General features: G+C 54.7%; 1 long non-coding RNA gene across 1 annotated transcript in view; it reads left to right on the top strand.

Moving 5' to 3' along the window:
- The window catches only part of LOC113900713, an 86,976-nt gene that overhangs the window by 52,520 nt on the left and 17,467 nt on the right, over positions 1–16,989 (top strand). The window lies entirely within an intron of this gene.

Here is a 16,989-nt window from a genome sequence, read left to right as displayed (position 1 = left end):
AAGGTGACAGTTGGGGTTAGGTGGCCTGGGTGAAGGGAGTCAAGCTTAGCGTGAAAAGGCCACCGAGAAGAGACCACGTGGGAAGGCCTGGGCAGGGGTCGGGCTGGTAGCGCTCCCTCCGTCCTTCCCTCTTCTGTGCATCGGGGATGGACACCAGGCTGCTCTGTCCCATACCGCGGCTTCTGAAGGTGAAAGTCACCTTCCGCCGTTCTCCCCACTGCCTGCCGCCGGGCTGGGGAAGCAGGCGCCATAAATCCTTCCTCGTCCCTGTCTCGTGGCGCTTGCCTGCGTGGCCGCGGGGAGGAGACTTTCGCGGCTGTAAATCAGCGTCCCCTCCGCGGGCCGCCTGCCCTTCATCACGGTGCTTTACGGCGCTGACACCGCCAGGATTTAGTGGGCCAGCCGGGCTGAGGCCGCCTCATTGAAATGCCTCCTCTACCCTCCCACCTCCTCCCTCAGAACGGAGGCCGCCCGTAAATCCTGGAGATGGCTATTTGCATATCCGTCTGCATACATTTGCCCCTCAAATTGCCTGCATCAGAACTCACAGCATCACCGGAGGAGCCAGAGTTTCTGTTGTCCGAGCTCTTGTAGAGGAAGGGGAAACTGAGGCTGGGGAGGGATGGGGCCCTGTGAGGCAGGTCCGGAGTCGGGGTTCAGTGTAGAAGGGATTTAGCAGAGACTTTTGTTGTTGTTCAGTTGCTCTGCTGCTGCTGCTGCTAAGTTGCTTCAGTCGTGTCCGACTCTGTGCGACCCCAGAGACGGCAGCCCACCAGGCTCCCCCGTCCCTGGGATTCTCCAGGCAAGAACACTGGAGTGGGTTGCCATTTCCTTCTCCAATGCATGAAAGTGAAAAGTGAAAGTGAAGTCCTCAGTCCTGCCTGACTCTTAGCGGCCCCATGGACAGCAGCCTACCAGGCTCCTCTGTCCATGGATTTTCCAGGTAAGAGTACTGGAGTGGGGTGCCATTGCCTTCTCCGGTTCAGTTGCTCAGTCATGTCCAACTCTTTGCGACCTCATGGACTGCAGCATGCCCTGTCCTTCACCATCTCCTGGAGCTTGCTCAAACTCATGTCCATTGAGTCGGTGATGCCTTCCAAATGTCTCGTCCTCTGTCCTCCCCTTCTCCCCCTGGCTTCAATCTTTCCCAGAATCAAAGCCTGGGGACATATAAACCAGGGTCCCCTCTGGCTCCTTCTGGCTCAAACTGGGCTCAGCCAAGACCAGGCCCCAGTCTGGACGTGAGTAATCTGTTGCGAAGGGTGAGGGCCTGGTGCAGCCGGATTCTTCTATCTGCATGAGCCCCCTTGCCCTACACCTCAACACCAATCTATTGACCCTCGGCCCAAGAGCATCACTCATTGGTTCAGGGATGGCATCCCTGGGCTCCTTTGCCTGGGCCTCTTCAAGGGTAGGTGAGCCCTGAGCCCTCCCTCAAGCTCCCTTCTGCTCAGGAAGGCTCAGAACTTTCTGGGCTCTCAGGGAGAGGAAGGGCCATGGCAAGGTCAACCCGTCTTTCTTCTCTTGATCCCAGGCCCCATTCAGTCTTCCAAGTAGAAGCCCCATGGGTGGGGCCCAGCACCCCGAGCTGGGCCCAGGGCTGGCTGGAGACCAGGTCAGGGAGGTTTCCTCTGGTGGCACATGTCTGCCCCCTGCCCTGTCCCTGCTCCTCTATTGCTCACCCCCGTGGTGTGTGCTTCATGTGTTTCTGATTGACTCATAAAAAATGCCTTCTCATCAGAAGCCTGTATTGCAACAGTCTGAGGAGGCGCAGGCTTTGGGGGAAACCTACTGCTCCTTCTGAGACCCAGAGTCCTAACAGGACTGATGTGGGCTCTTCCTTGACCTAGGCTGGGGGGCTCACCCCCTCCTTCCCCCAGGATAGCACCCAGAGGGGCAGCTGTCCTGGGCCCCACATGTGGCGCCCTTCACTGCCCAGCTCTCCTCTCCACCCCACCTGCCCTGTACTACCACCTGGGGGCTAGTGAACAAACCCCAGGACCGGACAGAGCTGTGGGTTGGGGACCCTGCTGGGCTGGGCCCAGCCACCCTTGTCTCTGCAGATCCTTCCTGGATCTCTCCAGAGCTCTCTGCTGGGAGCCCTGTATGTCCACATCACCCCAGCTCAAGGAGGGTATAAGTGAGCACTGGAGCCAGGATGTCCTGAGTGGGGAGAGGCAGGAAGGGGATGTCCCTGAGCACGGGCACCACCTGGCTTCCCTGAGAAATAACCCCAGGAGAAGCATGGGAGCCCACCCCGGCAGCCCTGGCTGTGTGCTGGGGGAGGGGTGGACCCTAATGCCCCTCCTTTCCGTTCTCCTTCTCCCCAGCCCCTGCCTCTCCTCTCCACAGAGATCCTGGGTTGTTCCGTTTTCTCTTCTCTGTTGAACGTCCAACAGCCTCCCCTGGTTAGGGGAGAGTCAGGTCCTTCCCTCCAACCCCTGTCTTCAGGGCAGACTGGTCCAGATGGGGTGGACAGAGAGTGTGTCAGGATGCTGAGATCCTGGACAAGGAGGAGGGTGACAAAGATGAGTCCAAATTCCCTGTCTCTGCAGCTTTTTAATAAAAATAAATAAATAAACAAAGAATAATAGTAAAGAATGAAATATGGCCTGCTATTGGGTCCAGGATAGTGGGGAGCACAGAGTCAGAGGGATGGCTTGGAAGACCTCCCCAGAGCCACCCTGGCTAACATTTGCTGGGATTCTTAGAAAGCACTGCATAGACTTTGTGGCGGCATGGCAGCAGAAGGGACCCCCATCTGGAAGCCTTTAAAGTCTCCCTCCCCCTCTTCTCCAAACAGCTTGTTCCCAGAAAACAGGAGGAGAAGTTACCCAACAACAAGCTGGGGCTTCCTGTGGGGCTGGCGGCCCCCTCCCTGCCTCTGTCGTAGCACACCAGGCCCTCACCCGCCCCCCAGGCTCTGCTCAGCGGGGCCCCTGCCTGTTACACGTCACGGAGTTGGTTCCTGACACCTCCTTGACCAGCTGGGTGCACAGCTCACTTCCCCCAGGAAGCCCTCTGGAACCGCCTCTTGGCATTCTGGGAACTGCTCCTACTCCCTGTGAACACACACACCCAGCCTTTGTGTGTGCCTTTGTTCTGGCTCAGGCCTGCCAGCCTATTTTCTATGTTGTCTCTCTTCATCCCGTCTGGGCTGGAAGAGTATTTAGGGCTTCCTGAGCCCTCCCTTTTTATTTTACATAATGGAAAATTGAGGCCCAGAGAGGCCAAATGACTTGTCCCAACGCGAACAGAGCCAGATATAGACCTCAGCTCTCTCTCTCCCAGTCCAGGGGTCCATTGCCCGCCCAGCATGTCCATTCGGTTGTGCTTGTCTCCCCAGGATGACAGCACGGCCCCAAAGGGAGCTCGTAAGTTCTGACTTGATGTGTGGTTGGGCACAGCCGAGGTATAGAAGCTGCCAGAAACTGAGGGGCAGAGACCTCAGAGAGGTGGCAGGACTGGCCAGTGACTGGGGAGCTGTGGTGTTCAGAAGGAAGAGCTGTGGCCCACCGATGCTGACCCAGAGAGCTTGGCAGCCTGGCTTGCATGCTGACTGGCCGATCTGGCTCCTGACCTTGGCATTGAGGGAATCACCTTGAAATGAAAAATCTCCAACCAAAAGAGGTTTTTAATTTTTAGATAATCAGAGAGTTCAGTTTTAAATGAGACTCTGGTCCTTGTAAAATCTTTCCAGAAATACAGTGACTGCTGGGTCTCAGTTTCCTTCTTTTTAAAATGGGGACAAAAGCACGGAGGCTTCAGGAGGAAGATGGAAATGGGCTTTGAAGGATGGCAATAGGCAGGAGAGCCTTCTAGAGCAGGCGTGAGCAGAGACTCAGGAGGAAGATGGAAATGGGCTTTGAAGGATGGGAATAGGCAGGAGAGCCTTCTAGAGCAGGCATGAGCAGAGACTCAGGAGGAAGATGGAAATGGGCTTTGAAGGATGGGAATAGGCAGGAGAGCCTTCTAGAGCAGGCATGAGCAGAGACTCAGGAGGAAGATGGAAATGGGCTTTGAAGGATGGCAATAGGCAGGAGAGCCTTCTAGAGCAGGCGTGAGCAGAGACTCAGGAGGAAGATGGAAATGGGCTTTGAAGGATGGGAATAGGCAGGAGAGCCTTCTAGAGCAGGCGTGAGCAGAGACTCAGGAGGAAGATGGAAATGGGCTTTGAAGGATGGCAATAAGCAGGAGAGCCTTCTAGAGCAGGCGTGAGCAGAGACTCAGGAGGAAGATGGAAATGGGCTTTGAAGGATGGGAATAGGCAGGAGAGCCTTCTAGAGCAGGCGTGAGCAGAGACTCAGGAGGAAGATGGAAATGGGCTTTGAAGGATGGGAATAGGCAGGAGAGCCTTCTAGAGCAGGCGTGAGCAGAGACTCAGGAGGAAGATGGAAACGGGCTTTGAAGGATGGCAATAGGCAGGAGAGCCTTCTAGAGCAGGCGTGAGCAGAGACTCAGGAGGAAGATGGAAATGGGCTTTGAAGGATGGCAATAGGCAGGAGAGCCTTCTAGAGCAGGCATGAGCAGAGACTCAGGAGGAAGATGGAAATGGGCTTTGAAGGATGGGAATAGGCAGGAGAGCCTTCTAGAGCAGGCGTGAGCAGAGACTCAGGAGGAAGATGGAAATGGGCTTTGAAGGATGGGAATAGGCAGGAGAGCCTTCTAGAGCAGGCGTGAGCAGAGACTCAGGAGGAAGATGGAAACGGGCTTTGAAGGATGGCAATAGGCAGGAGAGCCTTCTAGAGCAGGCGTGAGCAGAGACTCAGGAGGAAGATGGAAATGGGCTTTGAAGGATGGGAATAGGCAGGAGAGCCTTCTAGAGCAGGCGTGAGCAGAGACTCAGGAGGAAGATGGAAATGGGCTTTGAAGGATGGGAATAGGCAGGAGAGCCTTCTAGAGCAGGCGTGAGCAGAGACTCAGGAGGAAGATGGAAATGGGCTTTGAAGGATGGGAATAGGCAGGAGAGCCTTCTAGAGCAGGCGTGAGCAGAGACTCAGGAGGAAGATGGAAATGGGCTTTGAAGGATGGGAATAGGCAGGAGAGCCTTCTAGAGCAGGCGTGAGCAGAGACTCAGGAGGAAGATGGAAACGGGCTTTGAAGGATGGCAATAGGCAGGAGAGCCTTCTAGAGCAGGCATGAGCAGAGACTCAGGAGGAAGATGGAAATGGGCTTTGAAGGATGGGAATAGGCAGGAGAGCCTTCTAGAGCAGGCGTGAGCAGAGACTCAGGAGGAAGATGGAAATGGGCTTTGAAGGATGGCAATAGGCAGAAGAGCCTTCTAGAGCAGGCGTGAGCAGAGACTCAGGAGGAAGATGGAAATGGGCTTTGAAAGATGGGAATAGGCAGGAGAGCCTTCTAGAGCAGGCGTGAGCAGAGACTCAGGAGGAAGATGGAAATGGGCTTTGAAGGATGGCAATAGGCAGGAGAGCCTTCTAGAGCAGGCATGAGCAGAGACTCAGGAGGAAGATGGAAATGGGCTTTGAAGGATGGCAATAGGCAGAAGAGCCTTCTAGAGCAGGCGTGAGCAGAGACTCAGGAGGAAGATGGAAATGGGCTTTGAAGGATGGGAATAGGCAGAAGAGCCTTCTAGAGCAGGCGTGAGCAGAGACTCAGGAGGAAGATGGAAATGGGCTTTGAAGGATGGCAATAGGCAGAAGAGCCTTCTAGAGCAGGCGTGAGCAGAGACTCAGGAGGAAGATGGAAATGGGCTTTGAAGGATGGCAATAGGCAGAAGAGCCTTCTAGAGCAGGCGTGAGCAGAGACTCAGGAGGAAGATGGAAATGGGCTTTGAAGGATGGCAATAGGCAGGAGAGCCTTCTAGAGCAGGCATGAGCAGAGACTCAGGAGGAAGATGGAAATGGGCTTTGAAGGATGGCAATAGGCAGGAGAGCCTTCTAGAGCAGGCGTGAGCAGAGACTCAGGAGGAAGATGGAAATGGGCTTTGAAGGATGGCAATAGGCAGGAGAGCCTTCTAGAGCAGGCGTGAGCAGAGACTCAGGAGGAAGATGGAAATGGGCTTTGAAGGATGGGAATAGGCAGGAGAGCCTTCTAGAGCAGGCGTGAGCAGAGACTCAGGAGGAAGATGGAAATGGGCTTTGAAGGATGGCAATAGGCAGGAGAGCCTTCTAGAGCAGGCGTGAGCAGAGACTCAGGAGGAAGATGGAAATGGGCTTTGAAGGATGGGAATAGGCAGGAGAGCCTTCTAGAGCAGGCATGAGCAGAGACTCAGGAGGAAGATGGAAATGGGCTTTGAAGGATGGGAATAGGCAGGAGAGCCTTCTAGAGCAGGCGTGAGCAGAGACTCAGGAGGAAGATGGAAATGGGCTTTGAAGGATGGGAATAGGCAGAAGAGCCTTCTAGAGCAGGCGTGAGCAGAGACTCAGGAGGAAGATGGAAATGGGCTTTGAAGGATGGGAATAGGCAGAAGAGCCTTCTAGAGCAGGCTTGAGCAGAGACTCAGGAGGAAGATGGAAATGGGCTTTGAAGGATGGGAATAGGCAGAAGAGCCTTCTAGAGCAGGCGTGAGCAGAGACTCAGAGGGTGAGTGAGCACCAACTGCTCTCAGTCACTCTGACCAGGTGTGTGGCCTGGGACAAGCTCCTTAATTAGTCTCTGCCCTGGTTTCTCACCTGGATGAAGAGGATTACAGTAGCACCTCCCTGAGGACGCTGAGGCCATATTTGTAAACATGAGGTAATATTTATAAAATTCTTCATAGTAAGTGCCCTCTGAGAGGCGCACTTATTTAGTCATTTACTTAACAACATCGCTTTCCTTGTACTATCCATTGTGGTTCCTATAAGCAACACAAGATGGTATTTACTGGAGCTTATGACTCATGGATACTGGGCCTGGGGGCCTTTCAGGGAGAGAGATCCTGAGACTTATACACCCCGGCCTCCTCATACAAAATGTTGTCCACTTCTGGGCCACTCTCTCTCAGGACGCACCAATCTGTGCCAAGGACCAGAAACCCCACAAGCCCTGACTCTGGGGGCAGCCTGGGTAGAGGCAGAGAGGGTGTGGGGAGGGGGCATGTGTGACCATGGATTTCAGTTCCAAGTGAGAAATAAGCAGGAGCAGATGGAGCCCAGAGCACAAAGTTCCTGTTCTCATGCAAATGTCTGGGACAATAAAAGTCAGGGGGGTAGGCATTGTGGGGGGCAGGGAGGAGGTGGAGGGAAGCAGGGTAGGGGGCACAGAAGGAAGACGCCATGCTGGCAGAGTTAGCTCTTATTCAGAGTTGCCGTTGAATTGCTTGGGGATGGGGGTGGCCTTTCCAGTCTGCTGCCCAGGGCCCTTGGCCAGCCTACTAGGGCCCAGGCGGGGCCTGGGAGAGTGGGGAGGGGTCTGGGCCTGTGCCTGCTGGGGATGGCTTGACAGCAAGTGCTCTTCAGAGCTGATTGCATTTCCTGGCCTTTGATGCCCGAGATCAAAGCAGTGCCAAGCCCTCCCCGCCTCCCAGCTCCTGGCAGCTCCTCCCTGCCCTGGGGGTCCAGGCTGTGTGGTTGACATAGTGGCTGGAGGGGGCAGGCCAACCTGGCATTAGTGGCAGGCCCCAAGTGACTTAGAGCAATTGACATGTGAGCTCCTTCCCACTCTGGGGTTGCCAGGAGCTCCAGCTGTGGGTGGGTGCAGCCCACATCCACTCTCTGTGCTTGTCACACTGGCTCTGTATCCTCAGACACCCTGGAGTTAGACATGCAGGTCACCAAAAGCCAGGCCACGGGGGTTGGGTTTGGGGGTGAGGTCCACGTGGCCAGGATCAACCACAAGAGCCAAGACTGGAAACCAAGATTGGAAACCATATGGAGATGGCACGAGGTCTGTTTTGCTGTAGCAAGAAAGGATTGTACCATCGGTCATGCAAACTGACCTTTCACAGGATCCTAGCTGGGAGAGGCTTGGTGCTAGTTTAGACGAGGGCCCCTACACAGACCTTCCTTCCTCTGATGGATCCTCTAGCCTCCTACTGACCATTCGGACTCCATCCTGGAGGATCTTCCACTTCCTCGTTTCTACCTGACCTGAGCAACCCATGGGGAACTGGCCCCGGGGGCATCGGCTGCTGGGATCCTACCCTGAATGTCTAGGGATGCACTGTGTAGGTTTGTAAGGGTCCTGCACCCAACTGGGAAGCTCTCCTGGATCTTTTTGCCTGTAGTGCTCTTGGGAGGGCTTCAAGTTCAAATAGCTGCTCAGGGCAAACCACTTCTTGCCTGACTCCTTCCACCCAGGTGTCTATCAGCCTGTTTCCCTTTGGCAGAAGTATGCAAGGCCTGCTAGGCAGAGGACGGGCTGAGAGTAGAAGGTGGTCCATGTGGAAGCTCTGGAAGGAAGGCAGGAGCTTCTGTGGTTACAAACCTGCAGGTCCTAGGGGAGGGGTCCTTGGCCAGAATGATGGTGGGACTCTGGTGGTCTGCGTGCCTGCAGTGGGGCCCTGGCTCTCCATGGTGCCCACCCATGTGGAGAGGATTAGGGCCTGGAAAGACATGTTTTCCCGCTTTCCTTCTTGGAAGGAGGATCAAGGGGACCTGGTGACAGCCCAGAGATTCTGGGCATGTGGACAGGCCCACTTTCCTTCCTGTCCGTCTCCCAGGCAGCCTGAGAGATGCACACCATCTGCTGGCAGCCCCGAGCCTCGAGACCCCAGCCAGCCTGGGGAAGAAGCAGCAGGCAGACCCGCATTTCCATTCCCAGAGCCCCACCCCCAACCCCACCCGCTGAGAGGAAGCACTGGGCTGGGGCCCCGTGTAAATAAGACAGCAGGTATTATGCACAATGATTATTGGGCTTAGTGGACCTGAGCAAAGTTGGTCAGGGTTGCAAAGATGTAGGGGCTCCTTCCACCCCGAATTCCCTCTGCTCTAATGAGACAGGAGACAAAACTGCTTCAGGAGAAGGAATTACAGGACCCTGGAGGGTGGGTTTGGGTTTGGGGCTGGGACTGAGGGTGATTGTGGCATCCTGTGCTTGTCTGGGTTTGTATATGGCAAGTGGCGGAGCAATTCTTAAACCCAGATGCATGCACTCACATGTACACACATGCCCAGACACACACTCACACTCCTATGAAGACAGTATCCAGCATTGCAGTGCTTGCATTTGGTGAGTGAGTGAGAGTCGCTCAGTCATGTCGGACTCCTTGCAACCCCATGGACGATGCATTTGGTAGGTACACAAATCCCAGCTCCCCCATCGCTGGGATTCTCCAGGCAAGAACACTGGAGTGGGTTGCCATTGCCTTCTCTGAAATATTTGATGAATGGATGGCTAAATTAGAGAATGAATGGCCCCCAAGGTTCTAGCCCACTGGGCTTCTCCTCCTCTACTCAGAACCTTAGTTTTTGAGGCTTTTTCATTCTTTATTTCTGGCTGGTGACTCGGTTATCTGGAGTGGTCACTTCTCACTGGCTGGTTGTTCTCTAGTTCTTAGCATAAGAATTAAATTGTGGGTTTCTGGGATAGAAGCTTGGATCTCACACCCTCAAAATTCCCTTACACTGGGTTTGGTCTTCATCAGTCCCTGTTACTGATTTCTTGGGGCATCTGTAGGGTTGTGCAAGGTTCAGAGTTGGGCTAATCTGAGCTGTGCCTCTGGAGCATGGTTTAGGTGACCAGGAAAGGTCTGGGACTCAGGGGCCCGTCAGAATTAAGACTGGAACAGGAATTTCTAACCTGGGATTATATGTGGGGCCAGGCGCCCCACCCCTTACCCCCCAAGCTCTCATTGCCACGTGTGATCCGTGTGAATGTGCTCAAGAGTACATTCTAGAATGAAGTGAAAGATATTTAACTTTGTCCCCCACAGGGATGGAGCAGTCAGAATGGACACCAAACAGGAATAGCTGCAGGTCAGCCCTGTAGCATCCGTTGGCCTCTCCTCTCCCCTCCCAGTCTCTCCCTTCCCTGCCCCTCTCCTCCCCTCCTCTTCCCTTCCCTTGACTCTCTCTCCTTCCGTCTCCCCCATTGCTACCACGGATTGGGTGGTACTCCTTCTGTGTTCTGTGTCGAAATGGCCCTCCTAGAGCCACGCCTGTTACTAAGGGACTAGAAGCTTCCATGCTGGCCCTGGCTTCATGGGATGACCGTGTCTGCCCCTATCCTCTGAGACCTAAGCACAGGTGGACATGGCAGGATTGATCACGTGGGGGAGGAGGAGATGGAGACCTTGGTCACCCGTGAGCTGTGGGGTTGGAGACTTTCAACTTGGCTTTTGTGTGTGACTCCGTAGGAACCCTCCCTGGAAGTGACTCAGTGTGACTGAAGCCACTCTGCCACACACCCAGCAGGACTCTGAAGGGTCCCTCTTGCCAAGCTGCGAGCTTCCAGGTCACTGAGCAGGAGGGGGCACCCGCCCCCTGGCAGGCTGGCACCTCATCTGAGCCCCTCTGTGCTCCCTGTGTGCCTGGGAGTGTACGCACATTTGTGTGCACTGGAGTCAGCCTGTGTGGGCCCACGTGTGCCTGTGCACACATGCCCAGAGTGAGCGCGGGCACAATGTGCTGTGTGTGCACGTGTGCACGGGTACACGCAAGCACGTGAATCTGTGTGGGGATGACGTGCCAGTGTGTGCACGCTCACAAACGGAAGGCTTGGCTGGGAAACCCGAGTCTCCCCGTCCGAGGCCTCAACCCTGCTCCCTGGGGCCCTGGTGGAGGAGAACATAGAGTCCCCAAACCCCGCGATCTGGGACGGTGGCTTCTGTTGGATCCCGCCCCCTCCCTCTCTCTCGACACAAATAGCTTGTGGAACAAAGGGAGCTGGGGATTTGGATTATTTATACAGTCAACATTAAGCAACTTGCGGTCTATTTAAATTCTTCTTTATTAGGCCGGGAAATTCCATGGCAAACACTCAGGCGGTAAGGAAACCTCCAACAAGGCAGCTCCCAGCTCCACACTGCCCTTTGCTTCCTCATCATCTTTCCTGCTTCTGACCTCTGACCCCTGCTTCTTCCATCCAGGCTTCCCCAGGCCATGCCCAACCCTGTCTCCCCACCTGCACGCCCTCCGGATTCTCCCTCTGTCCTTCAACCTTCATCTCTCAAACCTTCACCCAGGCCCCCACCCAACACCTACCCATGCTTTCTGTGACTTGGGAGGGTCGGCCAGACACCAAGCCTTACGCTTCAGAGACAGCTCTGCGGGAGCAGCGTGGGGCCACAGGGAGGGGGAGTCAGGCTTGGGAGAAGGTGGGGAGGGGCAGGCTGTGGGCCTGTGCTCACCATCAGTGTGCTCTGAAGGCTCAGGGGACCTCTGCTCCCAGAAGTGCCTTTAGTAGACAGCTTAGGCAGCAAAAGAAGGGGTCTTACCAATAGGCGGGCCACCAGCCTCTCCCCACCCTTGGCTGCTGGGGTTGTACTTGGGGCCACACAGGGTCTGGGGCTGAGGAGGGGCCAAGGGTGGCGGAGCTCAGGGACTGCAAGAGCCCTTCGGAGGGGGCAGCCTCTGGGCTGAGGGTCCACAGGGCAGGTCTCTTCTCCCGACAGTGTGCACTCCCTCTTCTCTCCCTAGGCTGTGGCCCTGAGGGCTCACCCCGAGGCAGATGTTGCTGAGGGCAGAAGGACAGCTTGGGAAGTGGGAGGGAAGTGGGGAGGAGAACCAGCGGAGCATCCTGGGGTCTGAAGGATCTACCATTTCTGGGCAGGTGTGGGAGCCCCTCTTCTAGCCCTCGACTCCCAGGGGCCTTCCTGGCCCTGCTCTTACCTCGAGTGAAAGCTCCTCTCTCCCTGTTTCTCTCTCCAGCTAGACTGTGAGCCCCTGAGGACAGAGAATGCAGACATTCACCTTGTAGCCCAGGGCCTGGCATGCAGGTAATAGCAGGAACTTCATCTATGTTCCTTGAACTCAAAGAAATGGCACTTTGAGGGCTTGTGGCCCAGTCCAGTCTTCCACGTTCTCCCCTAACATAACCTCGGCCCAGAATCCTGTTCCGTTCCTGCCTTTCCCAGGGGACAGGGCCTTGCCCAGATGGAGAGGAGTCCACTGAGGGCTCAAGGCTCATTTTGAACCTGTCCTGATGGCGGGCTGTGCTGGGAGAAGGGGGACAGGCTGTGCCTCCCGGACTTGGGGGGCATCACCAGGGAAGGAAAGAGGTGAATGTCACCATGCCGACTCCATTCTCTGGAGATCTGACGAAGGCTCAGCTATTGTTTGAGCTGATGTTTGGGCTATGGGTAAGCAATGCGTCCAGATCGCAGTGTGACAACCTCTGTCTCTAAACGGCAGCCGGCGGAGAGGGTGGGGAGACCGACCTAGAGCTTGCTGCCGATTATCACCTCGCTGTCAGCCCTGCCCTCTGGGCCTGTCCCTGCTGCCACCTCTGGGCCCGTGTTTCTGATTAGTGGGCCCCAGCTGTGTAGCATTAGTTGCATTTTTCCAGGATGAATCTTGGTTGTGACTTCCTGCCACGGGTCTGAACCAGCTGCCTGCTTTTGCCTCCTGCTTCTCATCCCCATCCCCTAGGCTGCCCCAAATGCCCTCACTCCCAGGGGGCTCCTCCCCGAGGGGACAGTGAGGCCGCCCCTGTCTCAGGGTTTTTTTCTCCTAGGTCGGCGGAGATGTCCTTTTGCCTGCCTGGGGATGCTCAGGGCACAGCTGTTGCTCACAAGCAGAATCCAGGCAGCTTCTTAGATGTGTGGCCTTCAGTGGGTGACAGAGCCCCAGACCTTCACAGATGGTCAGATGCCACCAGACAAGGGCTGAGCAGGTCAAGATCAGGGAGGTGTTTGTACAGGGCTGAGGAAGTTGCTCAGGGAAGTCTCCAAAGACCAGAAGCATCACCTTCTGGCTTTCTGGGGTCCGTCTTCTGTGCAGTTGTGGTCTTGATGTGGTCGAGCCAGTCTCCAACTGAAGCCTTGAGCTGCATTAGCCCTTTTCCCTCTGGATTTGCAGTGTGCTTCCTGTGAGTTACTCAGTGAAGACACCAGCTCAACAGAGCATCCGCCTGAGAGGTAGTGAGTTCCCTGTTCTCTAGGTGTGTAAGTATGAGCAGTAGAATCAAATCCTTTATGTTCACAGTGGCCTTTATATTGCATGTGATCTTCATTGCATCCCTGTAACGGGGCAAGGCAGGGGCGGGAGTGATCCTTACAATCTTCAGAGAAGGAAACAGGCTGGAAGGAGGGGGTGAGTATGTGTTGAAGCCTGCATTAGAACCCAGAAGGGAGACCCACGCTAGGTCAGCATGAGTTTAATCAATATGCCTCTTCTCTGGGCCCAACCTGACTCCCAAAGACTATAAGCCCGGAGCCCAGCCTGGCTGTTGGTATGTCCCCTTCCATCTCTCCCTGCCTCCCAGTTTCCTGATGGATACCCCAAAACAGTCTGACAGCCCTGTCCCAGGCATGCCTGCCTGATTCTGACTGTCCCTCCTTGTCCCAATGGCCAGCCTGCAGCCATAGCCGCTAGTCTCTGCCAGGATCATGACCTGAGTCCAGTCTCTGGAAAGCAAAGCTCTAGAGGATTCTTGAGGCTGTCAGCATCCTGAATAGGAGTTCCATGGAGGGCAGGCTTGCTCCTGTGTCCCCAGGGCCCAGAGCAGGCCTGACACACAAGATGACTCAGGCTGGACAGTGGGTCCAGCAGGTCTGAGATTTGGAGTCCAGAGTGACCTAGAGAAGTGGCTACAGCTGGCACTGGGGACCCCGGGGAGTCAGGGAGACCTGCTCACTCTGGGAAGGAGGCAGAGGCTGGAGGCAGGAGGTGTGAGCTGTCCTTAGGGAGAGGGGACTTGTGTTCCAAGAGCATGGGGCTCTTGAAAACACTGATCAGAGAAGGGCTGAGGGCAGCACTGGGTGCCAGACACTCTGGGTGGGATGATGTTCTCTTGTGGCCTTGGGCAGGGCTGCTGAGAGGGGACCAGATGCTGCTGGGAGCTGGGGGCTGCCAACGGGCTGCTTCTTTTCTGGACCACTGCAGGGGTGCTGCATTACAGCCCAGAACCCATTCCAGGAGCCCCAGTCAGCAGCAAGGCCCCGGAGAGATGGGCCCATCAGTTCTCTCAAACACCCTTAGAGAGTGTTCTGGACTAATGTGTTGGGTGGTGTCAGGCAGGGGACAAAGGCTCTGCCCTGGGGAAGCCTCTGTCCCAACCAGGGAGACGCTGCCTCTGCCCTCGGGCTCCTCTTCAGTTTATGATGTGTTGACATATCATAACCCCCAGGTTTCCTTTGCCCTGGAACTAAAGGTTTTATTCCTTCAATTCTTTAGTTATTTTAGGCAAATGTGAGCTGTCTCTCTAATTACTGCAAGGAACTGCCAACAGCTACATTTGGCTAGATTGAGACTATGAATGAAACTTGTGTTTGTCTCTCACGGGCTTGGTTGGTTTTAGCCTTCTCTGTCTCTTGGATGGCTGGTGGCAGAGTGCTGTGTGTGCCGATCAGCTAATGGAAACACAGTGTCGGTTTGCCTGGGCCATGTCAACAGGATCTTGGAGCAGGGTGGACCCGTGTCAGACTTTTGCATGAGAAACGAATTCCCTTGTTGAAGGATGACTCCTTTAGCCTCCATCCCATACCTGTGGAGACAGGGAGCGCTCTCTCTACTAGCTGATTTTAGGTTCTGTCATTTGCTCTAGGGCTCCAGGCCAGGCAGGGGGGTCACTGAAATTTCTCTTCCAGAAGTAGCTCTTGCGGGGTCCCCCAGAGCCCCCTGGTGGTCACTGTGAAGGTGTGCTGCTCTCCCCAGGGGTTCTCTTACAGCCTCAAGTGGACAAAGGGAGCCTCTTCCTTTGGCAAGGGCTCCCTGTGCTGGCCCTGCGACTGGCAAAAAGCCCCGAGTTAGAGTTTCCTTGCTGTTCGCCAGGCATAAGGTCAAGGCCCATCCCCCACTCCATGCAGTGACCCTCTTTGGGTACCTCTTCCTGGACATTCTTACCCCACCCAGCCAAGTCCTGGCACACCCAGAACCAGACTGCAGAGTGCTCAGGGTAGACCTGAGCTTCCCTGTGCTGAAAGGCCCTCACCTCCTAAGAGAGGCTCAGCCATCATTACAGGGAAGAAGTGACCATGGACTGGGGAAAGACAGAGCGAAAGCAGGAAGCAAGGCAAGGTCATCCTCACCTGCCATCAGGCCAGGGCCTCTTTCACTGTCTAACTAGATAGCTCTGCCTAGAAGCAAACCTCTCCTGGGCTGAAGTGTCCTGGTCTTTGTGGGTTCAAAAGAGAAGAGGCCTTTATCATACCTAAGAGACCAGGGGAAAGGGTATAATTCTCCTGATGTCTTGCTTTGGAAAATGGCTACCTGTAGCCCCAGTGATGGGGATTCTGAAGAAGGACCCTCCATCTTCCCCCTCACCAACCGTATCACCATGGCCATATCCATCTTTCAAATCTAAGTCTTTGAAAGCCATGTCTTGATAGGAAGAGCAGGAGGTGGCTCTTCTATAACAGTAGAGTCTAGGCTGTGATTTTAGACTCATCGAAGAGTTGAGGATAATGGAAGGGAAGTAAGGGGCCAGTGGGGGTCCAGTCAGCCCTTTGGCCAATTCCATTAGACCAGGGTGATCTAGCCCAGCAGCAGGCCTGGGAGCACAGGTGGTCTCCAGACTTCCCTCATAGTCTATGCTCTGTCCCACCATAGACAACAGGCAGTGTGGGCTTGTCCCATGGCCCTTGCATGGCAAGAGAGCATCACAGAGCACCATAGCAGGAAGCTGTGGGCCTGTCCAGTTACTTTATACAGCCTCCCCTAGCCTGAGCTGAAACCCATGCCTGCAAGTCTTTCCTGCAGCCCTTGGGGTTTCCTCTTCAGCCTTCTGGCAAAAAAACCATTCCAACAAAAACCTCCATAGTCCCTCAAGAACTTGCTATAATTTATAGGCATAAGGCAGCCCAAATCCATGCAGAGAAAAGTAACATTCTTCCCCAAGAAGCAACTCAGCCAGTTGAGAGAGAGAGGGAGGAAGAGGGAGCATGGAGAGAGAGAGAGAGATTTTGCTAAAAGATTAACTCACTTACAAAATAAATTGGTGAAAGACAAAGAGGAAAGCTGAAAGTGAGCATATCTCATCCTCACAGCATTCAGTCTAAGGATGACCAGTTGTCTCCAAGGACAGAGGGTGTCTTAGGACAATGAATGGCTACTAGTTTTTATTTGCCAAATGGTGTTTTTTTTTTTTTTCCTAGAACAAAGGGACACTTTTTCTCAAAGGTAATCAAGCCACTTCCTTTAGAGAAGCCCAGAAAGATTTGCAACTTTTTAACGAGTTTTTCCAGCATTTACGCCATCATACAATTTAACTTTTACAATAAACTGGGGAGATTCGGTTTTATCATCCCCAGTTTATGAATGAAGAAACTAAGGTTCAGGAGGTTATGTGGCTTCTACTCTGATGAGGTAACAAAAGGAGGCAGAAGGCAGAGCTAGGTTTGCAGCCTCCAGAGCCCACACTGGGGAAGGGGATACCAGAACTTAGAGGATGTCAAGTCAAGAGAAAAGGCCACTTGGACTGCACAGGGATGGGAGGGGTTAAGTGCCATACTGTGGAGGTAGTCTTTTCAACACCACCCCCTCCCCCTTTTTTCTCTTCCTTTTCCACTGAGTTGACCTTTAAATTATGGCATCAGCTGCCGTGCCAGACAGGCTGCGATTTCCCCTCTCTCCATCTGCCTAGGCTTCCTCCTGGCGCAGTCTCTCCTCTTGCTGTGCTCCCCTCCCTCTTTCCCGCTCAATCCTTCTCTCTCCTCTGCCCATCCCATTCACAAAATCCCAGGATCACAGGAGCCCTGCTGCAGGTGGGCAATACCGCCCCTCTGACTTCCCACTCCCTGGCCCTGCTCAGGGGTTGCCATCAAGAGTTTCTCCTCTGCACAGACCTGTTTCCACCTCCCCATGCTCTGGCCCCCAAACCTTCACGCCAGCCCCTCCCCGCCATTTCCCCATCCCCAGCTCTTTCTGCTCCCCCATCTGCCCCAGCCTAACCCCTCCAAAAAGCCTCACTGCAGGGATGTACCCTCTGCTTAATGTTCATTTGCATTTG

The sequence above is a fragment of the Bos indicus x Bos taurus genome, chromosome 11 (genome assembly GCF_003369695.1).
Source record: "Bos indicus x Bos taurus breed Angus x Brahman F1 hybrid chromosome 11, Bos_hybrid_MaternalHap_v2.0, whole genome shotgun sequence".
NCBI classification, from domain to species: domain Eukaryota; kingdom Metazoa; phylum Chordata; class Mammalia; order Artiodactyla; family Bovidae; genus Bos; species Bos indicus x Bos taurus.
The sequence above is the reverse complement of the archived record's forward strand: the minus strand, read 5'-3'. Positions and strand labels throughout refer to the sequence as shown.